Genomic DNA, 17,388 nt, shown 5'->3' with positions numbered 1-17,388 from the left:
GCAGACACAGAGCCAAATGACCTTGAACTGTCTTTATTCCCCAATAGCCATTCATTGCCCACCTTTGTGCCTGACCTAACATTCTTTCAAATAGAAGGTAAATCATTTGGAATGTATTCATACCAGGTCAATAGCTACCAGCAAGCCCCAAATCCAAAGAATGTCAACAGATAGAATTCAAGACTTACATCAGATATTTTCCTGATTTGCTGCATTTCCCAGGAAATTGCCTTCCTGAGGACCCAAGTAGTGAGTCTGCTGGCTACATGATTTATGACTTTTTTTTGTTTTGTGACCATGGAAATTAATGTAACTACTTCTGCATTAGTGTACGACTTTTGGTAGTTGTGGGAGGTCCTTCTGTCTATGTGTTAATTTTATTGGTTAATGAATAAAGATACTGTCTTGGCCTGTGATAGGCCAAAAGAACAGAGCTAGGTGGGGAAAACTAAAGTGAATTTTTCAACATAGCACTGTAAACTCGAAAAATATCTACTTCTTCAGTTTTGATTTTTACTGATATTTTTGATGGGCCAACAGAGGTTTGCAAAAGAAGGGGGGGGTAGTGGTGAATTAATATATATTGCTTCCTATGTAAGCAAGAGTTCTTGAGTTCACTTCCCAGAATCCTTGTTTTTTTTTTTTTTAACAAACAAACAAACAAAAAACAGCATGGTGGGGCACTCTTATTACCCTTCAGAGGCCAGACAGAGACAATTGGATCCCTGGAGATTACTAGCAGTCAGTCAAACCAGATTAGTGAGGCCCAGGCCAAGGAACGGGCCTGCCTCCTGCAAACCAAGCCTGAGAAATAATACCAGAGTGTGGTATGTGGCTACCACTTGCACACACACACACACACACACACACACACACACACACACTCATACACACAGACAAAACTCTCTCCATACTAAATGACAAGAAAAAAAAAGTGTTGCAGAACTTAACTAAATTTCTCATTAGAGCCTCAAGAGGGCAGTGAGAAAAAGAAAATTTCATTCCTGACTGCCATTAAGATGATGAGATGTTCCTCTTTTAAATAACCTCTAAATTCAGAATCATTTTCCTTCTTTTAATAATGTTAGTATTCACAAAAAACTGACGCAAATGAATTTAAGTACTTGGTATATACAGACCATTTTTTTTTTTGGTTTTTTGTTTGTTTTCTTTCTTTTTTTTTCTTCTTTTAAAATTTAAATCAAAATTCTCAAGAGCTGACAGAAACATTCCAGTAAGCACACGTATGTGGTCTGGGGCTCTCCTCCTGCTACAGGATTGGCAGGTAGTTCTACAGTAGTTGAAGGTCGGAAAGTGAGTTTGCAAAGCATTGTCATGTAGCCATGAGCACTCAGCTCACAGGCATAGCCAAGGCTGGTTCAGTCTAAGGAAGACAATTCTAGAAAATTTGGTTACGTTATTTGGTTCTGCAAGGTGCAGAGGAACTCTCAGAATCCCTTTTTCAAATAATGGGGCAGGGAGATTTCCTCAGCAAGACATTTTTCATTTCTAAGATCTCATTTCAAGTGTTTCTGCATCTGAACCATACAAGCAGCTGCCCTTATATTAAAGCCTTCTATCTCAGATGGACACACCTTAAAGTATAAGGTGTTAGAGAGGAACTTAAAATAACAGGGTATTTATTGTAAGGAAAAGATCTTGAAAGTAGGTGAAACACCTGAATGTTCTGAGAGGAAGTGAAAACATTCCAACCCACAGGAAAAATCCTTAAACTTAAGAATGTAAACAACATAATGAACCCAGGAAGTCCATGAAACTGACCAGATTCACTAGGCTTCTCCCTCCACAAGTATCTATAAGCAGCATGATTGCTGAGGGACATTCTTAGACTCGTAGAATTCTCTGGATGAATCAGAGTCCAGCAGAGCTGCCTGGAAGAGGTTCACTGGCTTGAAGTGAACCTGGAAAGCACACTTTTAAGTAGGGTGAGTGGATGTTTGTTAGGGGCAACCAAGAAACAGTGTCACATAACATGGTGACACCTGATGTTATCATCTCCTAACCTTATCCAGAGAAGGTTGAAGTCAACAAGTGCACATTGAATAAATCCTAGCTTATATTTCAAAACCAAACCAGGTCCTTTAAACGTACTTAAGCTTCTTTTGATTAAAAACCTTTCAATAAATATGTATTTCAAAGATTTATTTCCCAATGAAAGCAAAACCAATCCCAGAATTTCTATCATATATATTTCATTACTGTCTAAAGAAGAGGAATTTTAGAATATATTTCTACCAAGTCCTTTTATTGGTTGAATAATCGAAATGTATATATTCTTAGATTTTAATCCAAACACTCTGAAATCTAGTTTAAATTTGGAAAAAAAGCCTCTCAGGCAATTTGAAAGGGAGGAAAGTGCCGCCAGTCTAAGTTTTGTACTTGGAAGGCAGGAGAAATCTTGCAGGAGAGACAACTTCTTCAGAAGCATTTGCTTGCATATATTTATATGCCACCAGGTATTTCCCTTTAACAAAGTCATTCACGGCAAAAAAGCGTGTATAAAGCAAGGACTTGAACTTCTTCAGCATTAAAATTCTATGGAAATTCACCACTGTTTACCGTATTGGGAGGGAATAATAAGAAAGCTAAATAGTATCCATATTAAAAAGAAAAAGTTGCAAGGATTTTTCTCGGCCTATAACTTTCTATATATCTCAGGCAGCAAAACAATATTGATAAATTTTAATATAAATAAAATGTTAAAGTACCAATATGGTTTTGTTGTAAAATAATTTTATAAATCTGTATCATAAGTAAGATGTAATCCTTACTAGAATTTATTTTTATTTATTTATCACTTTAATTTATTACCTGAGAAAGACCTTCTATTTTCAAAGTTAAGTGGAAAATGCCATACAGGGTATCTGATCTACTCCTTACTTGGATTAAAGTGAGGCAACATTGAAAGACACTTTCTGAGTAACAACAAAGGCACAATCTCACACTCAAGACCCAAGCTAGCTTCATTTTTATGTCAATAGCTTGAACTTGGGGTCCTAAACTGAATAAATGTTCCCCTTAGTTTTGCGGGAAAACGACAGTTGGAAACATGTTCTAGAGGTGCTAAAAAAGTAATTCTCTCTCTCTCTCTCTCTCTCTCTCTCTCTCTCTCTCTCTGTGTGTGTATGTGTGTGTGTGTGTGTGTGTCTTATCTCTGGATTTACCTGTCTCAGAATATTACGCAATGGAAATGGCAGGTAAGTAAACTGTGCCATTTTGGTTGTAATCTCAAAACAAAGGCTAATGATGAAAGCTATCAAGGAGAAACTAGAGACTAAATAAACACACTAATCAATATTTGACCTTATCGTTTGGAGGAGGAAAGCCAAAACCAACATCATTCCTGCACTGTACACATTCTTCTTGTGCACATTCATGGTGTCCGTCAGAGAGTTCTCAGACATACCAGTCCTTGAAGGCCAGAGTCTGACAACACAAACTCCTCCACAGCTTGAGTCAGTATGAGACCTGAGCTTTAACATTTCACCTCTCAAATGTGTGGAGAGAATGTCAGGATTTAATCAGCCTGTGTGACCCCTGAGAGGCTCATCTCAGTACTTTCACGTCCTTGACTGTTAACAGTTTTCCCATTGTAATATAACTTTAAAAGAAATAGGACTCTGTTGATATGAGGGTGAAAGTCAAATCCTATTATTTGCATATAAATTGAGTTATTTTACCACTTTTTTACACTATTCTTAAGATGGCAAAATGATCCATGGTTCAATTTTGTTTGGCTTAAAAATGAAAAATTATTTATTCATAATTTTATAAATAATTATTCTCCATTTGCTTTACTTATTTGCCCCAATATCTCTAATAACTACATATATATGTATATATCCATACATGTGTATATATATATATATATATAGTTGATTCTCTTTCTCACAAAATTAACACTTTAAAAGCGTTGATTTTAAATACATTGATTACATTATTCAAAGATTTAAGGACTGTTATTATTATATAATAAGTAAAAAAATAATAAAGAAAAGTAAATAGTTATATTTATATGACAAAAGGTGCAATTTCTGGTTTCACATCAGTAGAATGTGCTAGACTAACAGATATCCTGTACCTACAATAGCATATATATTTTAGGGCTTCAGGAAGAACATAGGAACACCATTTGGGTTTGATCACTTTATTCTAATGTCACTGAAATCTTAATAAAGACTTTTTGACTTTTTGAAGAACTTGTAAAAGTCCATTTAAAAAATAAATCAAAGAACACACACAAAAGCTTACCACAATGTAATACTACCATGCCTAAATCTTCCTAGAAAAATCTGTTGATATCAGCAAGGAAACGACTTGTCCATTTACAGTGCTGCACAGGAAGAGCATGGAGGTTTGTTATGTTTTTATATAGCAAGCAGACTGCAAGATGAAAACAGAACTGTGAAGGGGAATATGAGCCATGAAAAAGAGCCAGAAAAATACTATAAAAGATCCTTCTAGGTTCTCTCACATAAAGATAAAAACAAAGATAATTCATGGACCAATAACATAGTTAAAAAGTAACTACATTTCAAAATAACCCCAACTGTACCTCCTCTCATTATCACCACATCCAGGCCCATACCTCTGGTGGAAGCTTCCTCTTGCTCTGAGAGGCCAGGCTAGAATTCTGAACCGCAGGAAATACTGCCCCACCCACCTGCACTCACCTAGTGTAACTCTTACTGCATCTCCTCTTATCATCACCACATCCCTGCTCACACCTCTGGAGGAAACCTTATACTACATCATAGCCCAGGCCAGAGTCCTGATCTCCAGAGGTCAGACCAGCATCTTGAACCCCAAAGACTGGGTCAACATTCTGAAAAACAGGCAGAAGCATCCTACCTCACCAAAAGCCAGGCCAGCAAATGAACACCCTAGTCCTCATACTGAGTTGCCTTCTCCAACCTTAATACAAGGTAAGATGTTTAGTCTTATTACAACTTGGTATACCATGCTTTGTTGATATCCATAGGAGGCCTGTCCTTTTCTGAATAGAAATGGAGAAGGAGTGTATGTGTGTGAGAGGAAGTGGGGGTAGGAACTAGGAGGAGACGAAGGAGGGGAAAGTATGGTTGGAATGTAATAAAATAAAGAAAAGGAAAGGAAGGAAGGAAGGAAGGAAGAGGGGAGCAGTCAAGGAAGAAATAGTAACCATACACTAACATGAGCATCTTATATGTTCATGTTTGTCTTATATGTCATATTAACATGGATATCATGTTCTTTCTCAAGGTACATTTGGCACCTCAATATTCTACACAAACCAATATACAATAAGGTTTCAGGGGGAAAATAAAATAAAACAAGACTTTTCCCTCCAGGTGAAGCAGCTTGTATGGACAAGAGGAAGAGCTCAACAAATGACAGAATGCTATTGATAAAATGTGAGTTTGCATGTGTTTTCCTCCTGGCCACTTCAGCTGTGCATCTCTTATTACAGAGTTGGAATTGTCACAATCACACATTTCCAACCCTTTGCAGGCTGGAGGGAGATGAATCACTTTGTGTAAACACAGTCAGCAAATGAACACAGACATACCCCAAAGCAACATCCTCTCCCCTTTGCTTTCTCCCCTCTAGTTAAATTTAATGTGAAATTAGGCTCAAAATTGCAGTTCAATGATACACATTATCTAGCTCTGTCTTTGATATCATGATTACCAGACATGTCACTGCTGTGAAAGCTGAATGGGACTGATATGATTGCAGTCCATGAAAGAGTCAACAAGAATAGCAGCCCAGTGTTATATTTTTATTTTATTAATTTTTCATCATTGATACAACTTCCTTAAGCTGTGTGATTTTTTTTAAAACCAAGGAAATTAAGAATTTTGTCAGCAAAGAATTATTTGACTTAAGAAAAACATCAAACTTTTGTTTCTAGATTTCTACTCTTGAGGGCCATTGGTTGGTTACTTGTGGAAGCCACCCATCTGCCTTGAGATGACATAATGATAGTATCTGTAACTTCTTTGTTCTCTTTTAAATGTCCAATCAACTTCGAAGCTGGAGAAATGACTTGGGTTAAGAACATATATTTACTTGCAAAAGACTGAACACCAGTTCCAATTGCCCTTATGAAGTTGCAGATGAGAGTATGTGACTCCAGTTCCTGGACATCAAACACCCTTTTCTGGTCCGTGAAGGAACCTTCACACATTTATATAGCCACATAACTAAAAAGTAAATGAATCTTTAGAGGAATTTAATTGTTTTGACTTAAAGCCATGATGTACTTTGCTTCACATGCATTAGTTTGGAATGTGAGACTGTTAGCAATACCCAGATCCTGTGCAAGAAAACAAAGTGTGTAGGGACAGAGCTAACCATGAGCATTTCCCACTGACAAGGAGTTTCATAATAGTTCTGAACCCAATGCAGTTCTGCTGAATTCTAAATCTGATAGGCAAAGTCACTGTATTTGACCACGCCAATTGTATTGTCTCATCTCTTCCATGAGATAAGTTGTGTTTGATAGTTTTAGGGCACACTGCCAGCTTCTCCACTTAATCTCCAGATGGATCTCCTTAATGTTGCTGAGCATCTTGTCAGGTTCTTGTTTTCATCCCATACCTGCCTTGGTTAACTGTTTCTTTGGTTCTTTCTAGAAAATCACAGGTTCAATTTATCATTGCCTCTTAAGATATTGCTCATACACTTTCAATTCTTATGATGTGGAAAAAATACCACCCATATTCTTGTCTGATTTGAATAATGTTTACATTTTTATTTATTAGTTTTATTATGGTTAATGAAAATATTATTACATTACTTCACTCCTTACCTTTTCTCCTTCCAGAGACTCCTGTATTCCCTTCTCTCCAATCCCTCCCATTCTCCCAACTCTTAAGTTGATAGCCTCATTTTCTTTGATTATTATACTGATTCGAATCCTTTTAATTGCATCACGAGTTACAATTCCAACACAGTCTGTCTTGTTAAATGTTCCATGAGATGGTTTTACAAGCTGTGTTACTGGTGGTGATTTACTTCATGGAGCTCTTTCTATATATACATCAGCATAAGCCTATATTGAAAAAATATTCCAGTTATGTGTAACATGCACCAGTGATCTTCCTCATTGAAGAATTGATGAGTCTCAACATTTGATACCTCCTATATTTTTACTATTACAATAGTTAATTGTCAGTAAAATAAAATTGGAGAGTAATGACCCCTGAGGTGGACAGATGTCTGTGCAGCAACAGTTATCCTGCCCAGGTCCAACTTGCTTCTTCTTACATGGAGGACAAAACATGCTCATTGTGCAGGACTTTTAGGAGGGTAGGTATCTAAGTTGGGATTTCTATTGCTGTGATGAACCACCATTACCCAAAACAATGTGGAGGGGGAAGGGTTTATATCTTCTTAGAAGTTAGAAGTTATGCATTTCCATCAAGGGAAGCCAGGGCAAGAGCTCAAGGAAGCTGGAGGCAAGAACTGAAGCAGAGGCCATGGGAGGATTGCTGCTTTCTGGATTGCTCCTCATGGCTTGCTCGGTAACGTTACATTATACAGCCTAGGCACATCTACCATGAGTGGGACCACCCATAATAGTATGAGTCAGTCTTCACACATCAACCAGCAATTGAGAAAATGCCCCACAGACATGTGCATAGCCAATCTGAGGGAGGAAATGTCTCAACTGTGACTCTTTCCTCAGGAATATCTAGGTTGTGTCCAGCTGAGAAAAACCAAGCAGCACAGTGGTTAATCTAATCAGTGAGCAAGAACCCACTGTATAATACTTACACCCAGGTTACCTTCAATATAATGACCACCAAAGAGAAGCAAATTTTAAAATGGTTCACTATCTATCGTCAAGAAGAGCCATAGAAACTTGTGCTGAAAATTCTAGAAAGCAAGTGAGATAAATGTAGATTAGTTAATGTTTCAACATATTAAATTCATTGAGTGTATACTTGCCAGTTTCTTAAAGATTTTATTTATTTAATATTTGCATGTATGTACCTGTGTGTATGTTTGTGCACCATGCCCATGCACATGTCCACGGAGGCCAGAAGAGGGCATTGCACCCCCAGGTTACAAGTAGTTGGTAGTTCCAAGGGGTTGTGAGCTACCTGGGGTGGATAGTGGGAATGGAATCCAGGTCCTTGGCAGAATCAGTGAGTGCTCTTAATCACTGAGCCACTCTCTCCACCCACCTATTGTTATTTACTTTAGAAAATGATAATCAATAAATTTCTGCTTACTAAGAAGATGAGCATCCCAAAGTTTCAAGGCATATCCATAAGGGTTAGCACAGTTTTACTCCAGGTTCAAAGTACTGAGTATCTTGAATGGAAGGTTTTGGTGCAAATGTGCTTTTAAGTCTTTATCTTACTAAATGACAGTTAAAAATGGAAATGCTCTTTTCTACGACCATTTTTTTTTTATGGACAAAATACACAGAATCAAATAAAAGCCCATATATTCAACACTACACTCAGCATTGAAGTCAGACCCCAGGTTTGGCAGTAAGAGCTCACTTTGAAAATTTAAATATTAATTATAATTAATCCATTTTAGTGAAGAATTTCAAAATTATAACTTCATTGCCTTTGGACAAATGAGCTTGAAACATGATACAAGCTTTAAATGAATACAATACAAGAGAGAAACCATTTCACCACTGAAAACATTTAAATAGTGTGGTAAGAGTAGCACACCAGAAATATTCAAGAACTATAAGGTCCATTATTGTGCAAAACGTGTAGGTGGGCAGCAAAAATCAAAATAGTAGCAAAGCTACATGTTAAATAAAATATAAAATTCAATAAGTTTTTATAATAATTCAAGCTCTCTGAATGACAACAAATAATGTTGGTTTCATATATATGTTCTCTATATATGTATTCATATATGTATTTTATACATATATGTATTCATATTCTCTGAAGTTTTAAACTTTAATTTTGGCAACAAGATAGTGGGATCTAATTGGAAGAATATGTGCCTTCATAACAGATAGTATTTTCGGAGAGGAAATATAGGAGAATTCAAAGTCCCAGGAAATGGCATTGGAAGGGTGTGCACAGCATACGGTAAACAAAAGAATGTACACCACATTGTTCAGAAATAAAAAGAAAGGGGAAGAGAACAAAGCAGCAAACAAAGAAAAAAAAAACATTGCTCTGGGAAGAAATGGATCTAGAACATTCCTCCTGTAGATGAAGGAAATATAAAGGGAAAGGTTACAAGTTGAGAAAGAAAACAAAAAGTCAATTATAAAAGAATAGTTCCCTTATTTAAAGAAAATCACATTTTAAAAATTGAATTTTCAGAAAAACTCAATGAGAAGTGTTTTGAAAGCCATCTCCTCCTGAAATTTTAAATGTTAATGGCAAAGAAACACAGAAGGTAGGAAGGAAAACGTCACTGGAATTAGATCAGTCCCAAACAGTCTACACCATTAAACCCTGGAGTACAACAGCCAGGCATCTGCAGGCATGCAGGGGGTCAGTGGAGCCTTTATGGGACTGCCCTAGGCACTCTACATATGTGACAGTTGTGTGGCTTGGGTCTTATACTGGCATTTGGGACCCTATTCCTCATAATGGGTTGCCTTGCCCAGTCTTAATACAAGGGGAGGCTTTTATTTCTTACTGCAACTAGATGTGCCAAGTTTTGTTGATAGTCACGGAAGTCTACTTCTCTGAATAGAGTTGGAGGAGGAGCAGAGAAGGGGGATGGAGAGGAGATAGGGGGAGGCACTGGGAGAGGAGGAGGGAGAAGAAACTGCCCCTGAGATGTAAAATAAATAAATATTTTTTAAAAAATCTCATTCTAAGAAATACATTACATGCAATTACCCTAAAAAAGTATTGACTGGACATAGACATGGAAAATAAAGCACATTTTTCCTAAGTCATCCAAATGAAAACAGAAAAGCACTGAAACTTCATAAAAAATTAGAAATTGTGTCATAGAAATTAAAACAGCAGGCACAGGGAGCTTTGGTGTATGGCTACTGTCCTTTGGGCTTGTTGGTAAGAAGTAAGAAATTTTGGGAATTCTCAAAAGTTCTGAAAGTCTTTCTTACAGGCACTGATTAAAAGAACAGAATACCAAATGCAACCAAGAGATTTCTTTTGTATTTACTGGCTACCGAGAATGCTAGGCATTTTCTTGTCTCAATCATTCTCAAACTATCTTGCAACGGCTTATCTATACATATTCATCACCTTGACAGCAGAATCACGAATAAATATGCAGATAAAAAAACAGAATTGCATCCCTTTATCTTTTAAATATGGGACATGCATAAAAATATATACAGGAGGGCAGATTATTAGAATGAACAGTAAAAGTAGGCAGAGGCCTTTCTATTCTGTCCTGATAAGGTAGAGCAAATGCAGGGACTGAGTCTTCGGCTTGTGTTTGTTCACATTCTTCTCCTGAAAGTCTGTACTCAGTGCTGAGCATTCAGAAAGCATAGGTTTATTCCTTTTGTAGTCCTTCAATACACATCTGTGCTTCCCCCAATTCCACCACCATCATTCTGGCCAGGGGAATTGGCAAGCATTTGAGTATACAGCTGGAAGATTATAAAGGTTGGGCAGTGAGCCCTGGGCAGACTGTCAAGTGATCTTCTTTTGATACTCTGGCAATGACCTAAAAGGCCGGGGACAAGTTCAACATCTGAGTGACCTCACCACTGGCATATTTTTTATAAATGATGACCTGAACCGAATAGGCATTCCTCTATGCATTCCTTTCATGCTCAGGAATTATTGGTTACCTTCTGTTTTATAGTTCTTTTGTGTATGTGTGTGTGTTTTAATTGAAAGACATTTTGTTCTTTTTTGTCATTCATTAACTCAAGGATAAAGAGAATATTTAGCTTCTATTATTTTGAAGGAAATATGACAAGAAATTAAATTAACTTAGTCGAGTGATTTTTTTTAATTATACCTATTTACTTTGTAAAACCATATGTAGCATTGCTGATGTATAAAGCCCAAGATAGATAAGAAAACAGAACATTATTTTTAAAATAACAAAACAACAGCACAAAGGAGTTTTTTTCCCCCTTAACTCCGAAGTTAGCTTGTCTATACTTATTTGGGGTGTAATAGTAAAGCATTCACATCTAATTTCATACCCCCTCCAAATCCACAGGCGAACACAAGAGAAACAGCTGAGAACCCAAAACTTGAAAAGATTCCAAATTCTCCTGCCCAGATGTCTACTTCTTTGAAAGTTCTAATGCAAACTAACTCAAAAAAGTATCACTGAAATACCGAGCTCCAATGCTTCTTCCTTGATTTACTTAGCGTAAGAAGCAATCAGCTTCCCGTGTAAAAGGGAAGCTCCACTGCAAGGATCCAATCTCATTTATAACAAAACCCATCACTTCTGGAAGACCTATTCCTAGCCTTCCTCTCCTTCAGTGCTTCTGAATACTAAGACCTGAAGGGTGGCATTTTGGACCTGCTCTTTTTCTTTCTTCCCTTTTCACAAGCGCTCAAGCAGAAACCCGAGAGAACTGTGCTGGAATGAGTCTCTTCAGACATGGAAGAAGGCACAGACGAGCAGATGCATGCAGTAAAATGTTTCATCTTAAAGCTTTTCTAACTATAATGTACGGAAATATACAACAACTATATCATTAGCTTATAGTCAGGGACCATCCAAATTCATTTCATAAAGGTCAATATTTTTCCAATTTAGGTAAAAGTTAAACATTGAGAATTAAGACCTTTAAAGATATAAGAGACATAATTTTAAGCTCCACATACAAAGCACCATGATTTTGGACTGATTTTTTATAGCATTGTGAAATTCATAAGGTGACTTATTTCTTTTCTTTTTGGATAAGTGTAGATAGACACATAAATACTAGGTAAATGCACCCATGATAGAGAAATTATAGGCAGATGATAGATGTATATATAATAGATGTTTTAAGATAAATAATATTGTTGGAGGGATAGATTTTACAGAGAGACAATGATAAATGATGGATAAATAGATACATGATTGATAGATGATAGAGATGTGATAGAGGAATGATATACACAAGATAAATAAATGATGAATGATATATAAATAGAAAGATGATACTCAAATGACAGGTGAATGGATACACAGATAGATCATAAATACATAGATGATTATTGATGATGATAAATGATATTCAGCTGGTAGATAACAAATAGACTGATGATCAATCAGCCCCTACATCACAGTTGATATATGACATTTCCCTAGAAAGTCATTGTTGTAAGCATTTAACTTTTCTTCACAAAGTTTATATCGAGAAGAACGACAGAAGCAGACACAGATCTTTACTGTGTTTTCAGGGTTATAATCAGAGAACAACCACCAATATTTGACAGAATACAAAAGACAGATATGACTTCAATTTTGAAACCAATGAAGTTTGAAATTTTTACCTAAATGTAAATTAAAGCGGACTTTACCTTGTTCGTAGAGCTTGAAGGGTACATTCAAAGCATGTCAGTGCAAGTTCCTGTAAACAAAAGAAACCACTAAGTTCAAGACATTTGCAAACACGAAGAATATAAAATAAAGGAAATTAATTGCTGACTCTTAAATATTTCTTTATAAATTCTGGGGCTGTTAATGTTTTTTCTCTACAAGTTATCAGATAAAAAACTCAGTGTGTGTGTATGTATTTGAGAGAGAGAGAGAAAGACATACATAGGGACACACACACACACAAACACACACACACACACACACACAGAGAGAGAGAGAGAGAGAGAGAGAGAGAGAGAGAGAGAGAGAGAGAGAGATTGAATGGTGTTGCATATGTTTCAATGGCATATTCACTTAGTTTTGTTATCAGTTGCTTATAGGTCTAAGAACTGATTCTATTTGAAATTTGAAATCCTTCAAATTTTACAGAAAGCTTGGAAATGATGGACCATGGTTAAATTTGTTGAACTAGATATTTTATTAGAATAAGCAATATGGATACCCGAGTAATATATTAGCCGTATCCGAGTAATAAAGTGACATTCAGAAAAAAAAAAACGTATTTGTACTAGTATAGTTTGTTAAAAAATATAAGGGTGATGTTTTTCAGACTGCTATAATTTTGAAGAAGGTAGAAATACTTTTTGAGTCAAATAAGTGATTTGTTGATTATTTTATGTTAATTTCATTATTTTCATTATTTCATATATTTTTAGTTATACGTATGTACACATGAGCGCAGGGGCCAGAGACATCACATCTCCTGGAGCTGGAGTTACAAGCAGTTGTGAGATGCCTGAGTTGGGCGCTGGGAATCTCACTCAAGCCTTCTCCACTAGTAGCACCTGCTCTTAACCACCGAGCTACTTCTCCACCCTCTGATTTCAAATATTCAAAAACATAAAATTTGCTTCTTTGCTTTTGATACAAGACAGGTGAGCTAATATTGTTAAGAGGTCAAATTTCCAGCACCCGCCCTACACACTCTGTGCTTTTGACAGTTATTTCAGCGTCATGCTCCATCTCTCATTTACCATCAATATGTATGTATAGCCCTCCATTTATACAGAACAAATTGTGCTCAACGTCATTCGCACCATATACCTAATTACAGCTTCAGTAGAATTGTGGCTTTTGATAAAGAATATAAAAATGAGTTTAAACAGTTAGGTCCAGGTCAATTTGCAGATGTTAATGTGAAAGTAAAGACACTCATGCTGAAGTGAGAAGAGATGCAGCCAGGTCATCACAGAGGGAGAAGGGTGTATGGGGACTGAGCCTGTGTTTGGGGGCAGAAGAGGATCTCCTGAAGGACATGTAGCACATTTAGCACAAGACATGGATGAGTTCTGTCACTGTAAGTACCGTTGCCATTCAAGAAATTATTCCACAGGAGAAACTCAGCCAGTGAAACTCCAACAAATAGTCTGCTTGCGAGCTCATAATACTTACTTGTGGAATGACCTGAATCTAAAGTGGAAGAGAGCTGTATCCTGACACATTGAGATGATGCTAAATTCTGATGCACAAGTCATTTTCCATAAGATATTTGAATTTTTATACACTTATTGCTCTACACAATTTTTACTCATTACAGGAATACACAACAAATGTTCATCTGTAATCCACTGTAGTTTGATTTCCTCCTTAACTATCAACGGTGACAAGAATGGACTTCTAATTTCACACGTTCACCATGGGAGAGATGGTAGTTATACTTCATGATTAAAAACACGTTTTGTAGATAATTTTCTGTCACTGGGTTCAACTTGATCTTATTTTGGCTCTGCCTTCAAAGGGCTGGAATTGCGGTTGTATACCCAACTAGGTCACAATTAAAAATGATTTATTAGCCTTCTATTTGTACTTTTATAGAGCTTTAAACTGAAAAAGAAACCAAAATTGCCACACCTTCCAGCTATATATTTAATTAAAATACACAAACTTTATAAATTCTTAAAAATTTCAAGACAAGATTCTTTTATTGATACTTTGAAAATTTCATACATTCTATGTTCATCATATTCAGCACTCTGCCATCTTCTCTGAGAGATCCAGCTCCCATGCTCACCCACCCAACTATGAGTTGAGTTCTCATAAATCCATTGAGTTCCATTAATGTTGCAAATATACTCTTCGGTGTGTACATTCACTAGAGGATGTAACCTACCAGAGGTCAAACCTTTAAAGGAAGCTAACTTTCCTTTTGCTGACAGGCTCCTCAATGAGGGGTGGTACACCATGACCTCCATGCTGGGATTTCATCTCGCTTGAGCCTGAGAAGGTCTTGTGCATGCTGTCATAGCCCCTATCGCTATATTTGTACAACTGTGCTGTTGAGTCTAGGAAACAGATACCTTGTTGTCTTCGGCTCTGGGCCTTACAACCTTTCTCCTTCCTCTTTACTTTTAACCCTGCCTAGGGAGAAGAGTGTGTGACAAATATGCTTTTTTTACAAGAAGGAGCAATATATATGATATATATATATATCCTTTGTTAGGGCATCTAGAAAATATTGTTAAATAAAATTTTAAAGCTTGTACATGTAGGATAACATCTAGTGTCAAGAAATAAAAAGTATAAAATGAACACATAAAAGTGATATATACTATTAGGGGGTGACAGATTCCCACAAGAAAAATGACAGTGGTGGAAAAAATTGAGGTGGAAGGAACTTGAGATACTGAATGGGAAGAGACATAAACATTTTAGTTTTTAAGGAAGGACACTGACTAAATTAGTGATGTAAATTAAACTAATTGCAATTCTCCAAGGACCAAGGTGGTGATATCCTACACCAAAAATATTTGACAATTTGCACTCCATTGATTTCTTCTGTGTCACCTTTGACATTAAAACATTGCTACCTCTTCTAAAACTACAAATGAATCAGGAGAATAGGTCCTGATTTGTTTTTAGCAAAGAGTCACAGATAGCAACAAAGGGAATCATGGTGCCGGGCGGTGGTGGCGCACGCCTTTAATCCCAGCACTAGAGAGGCAGAGGCAGGCGGATCTCTGTGAGTTCGAGGCCAGCCTGGTCTACAAGAGCTAGTTCCAGGACGGGCACCAAAGCTACAGAGAAACCCTGTCTCGAAAACCCAAAAAAAAAAAAAAAAAAAAAAGAGAGAGAGAGAGAGAGAATCATGGTACGTATTTAGCAATTTCAATATTTAAAATGATGTGGAGCATATCCTAAAGTTTAATTCAATTAAAAATTAAATCAAATTAACCTAAAGACATTGTACCTCACTCCCAATATGATAAAGATTTTTAAAATACATTTCAATATCATGAAAATGAAATTAACCTACCAGACTTTCATCATGTAATTAAGGAATTAAGAAAATCCAAGTGATCACATAACTCTCTAGTTGATTGAGAAATTATGAAAATATATATACCTGAATTTAATATCTACTGCTGGATCATTGCGCCTTTGACTCTATAAACCCAGTGGTGAATTGCATGGCAAGGTTAGCATGCTGTGAGCACTGGCATTGTAGATTGTGTCTACTTGTAGTATTTAAGTACACAGCCTAAGTAATAACACCCAATCTATGAAATTTCTCTACTGTCCAACTGCTTGCTCCTCAAAGAAGCAAGACCTCAGGTGAATCTCAAGCGAATGCCTTCATCTCCAGTTGAGCTGGTGTGTGAGGGCATAGAAATCAGCAGAGGAACAGCGGAAGCAGAGCAAGAGTCCCAGACTGTGTGTGTCTCCTCCTGACCCTGATGAATATGAGAATAAAGGCAGGTCACAGCAGTCTTCTGAGATCAGATGCGGGCCTCCTTTGGGATTGTTTCCCCATGTTTATAAGCTTCGTACACTGATTAGGAAAGGAGCCTCAAATCTAAGTCAGACTCCTCTTTTAAGTCAGAATCCTCCTTTAAAAAGCATCCCATGCTCTCTCAGTGTGAGAAGGATGCTCTTGTCTGAATCTGGGAGCTTGACATGTCAGAGAGAGCTGTCAACTTCTATCTGTGAGACACTGGGGTACCCCACTAGAATTATGGTGGCTCAATAGAGACTGATATTCATCATGTGTCCTGTCGAAGGATAGTAGAGGCTGTTAGCCCCACGACTTGGGAGTCCTGGATCCTTCCTCTGTGCTTAGGCCGTGGCCCACTGTCACTTGCAGATTCAAAATTTTGGCCTAGTGAAGGCATGATACAAACACTAGTTTGACCAACAGGGAAATATTTTCATTACTTACTATCAAAATTTTCTGGAATAAATTGCCTAAAACATACTTAGAAAATAATTAACATTAAAAGGAATTAGCTTTCTCTCATCAGTCATGATTTCATAATGACATGTTTGAAAATCTTCATATAATTACTAATAACATTTACCAAATGTTCTTGGTGATAAAATCTAATTTAAAAATTTTTAGTCATTATGATAGTAAATATTCTCCATCCAGCTGTTAGAATCATAGTCACACAGTCAACTGATGGCTCAATACAATGAAAGAAAGCTACTAAAAACTTCTTCTGTCAACTATAGCATAATAACTAGTTATGCATTCTAACTTGATACTGAGTGGCTAAACTTAATTCGCCTCAAATAGTTCATAATTTCATTAAGCATAAAAGAAATGAATGTACATGTGGGTTTTTTGTTCACATGTTTCAAGCAAATAAAACAGAATTATTTCAGACCAGATGGGCAGATGGTCTTGCCCAAGGAGGCATTGAATTTCAGTCCAAGGTGTCTGTGCTGTTTTTGTTAGGGTTTCTATTGCTGTGATAAAGACCATTATCAAAAGCATCTTGGGGAGGGAAAGGTTAATTTCAGCTTACAATTCAGGTAAACTGCATCACTGATGAAAGTTAGGGCAGGAACTCAAATCAGGAATCAGGAATCAGGAACTGAAGCAGAGCTGTGGATGAAGGGTGATTGCTGGCTTGT

The 17,388-nt window shown here is 36.8% G+C and overlaps 1 protein-coding gene across 1 annotated transcript in view; it reads right to left on the bottom strand.

The window, feature by feature from the left end:
* Pcdh15 (protocadherin related 15) overlaps nucleotides 1-17,388 on the bottom strand; it is a 1,187,935-nt gene that overhangs the window by 700,022 nt on the left and 470,525 nt on the right. Inside the window, exon 3 of the mRNA XM_057794363.1 lies at nucleotides 12,456-12,505. The gene's annotated coding sequence lies outside the window, so the exon portion shown is untranslated. The remainder of the gene's footprint in view (nucleotides 1-12,455; nucleotides 12,506-17,388) is intronic.

Source organism: Chionomys nivalis, chromosome 19 (assembly GCF_950005125.1).
Source record: "Chionomys nivalis chromosome 19, mChiNiv1.1, whole genome shotgun sequence".
Taxonomy (NCBI): Eukaryota; Metazoa; Chordata; class Mammalia; order Rodentia; family Cricetidae; genus Chionomys; species Chionomys nivalis.
This window is presented reverse-complemented; position numbering and strand designations above follow the sequence as displayed.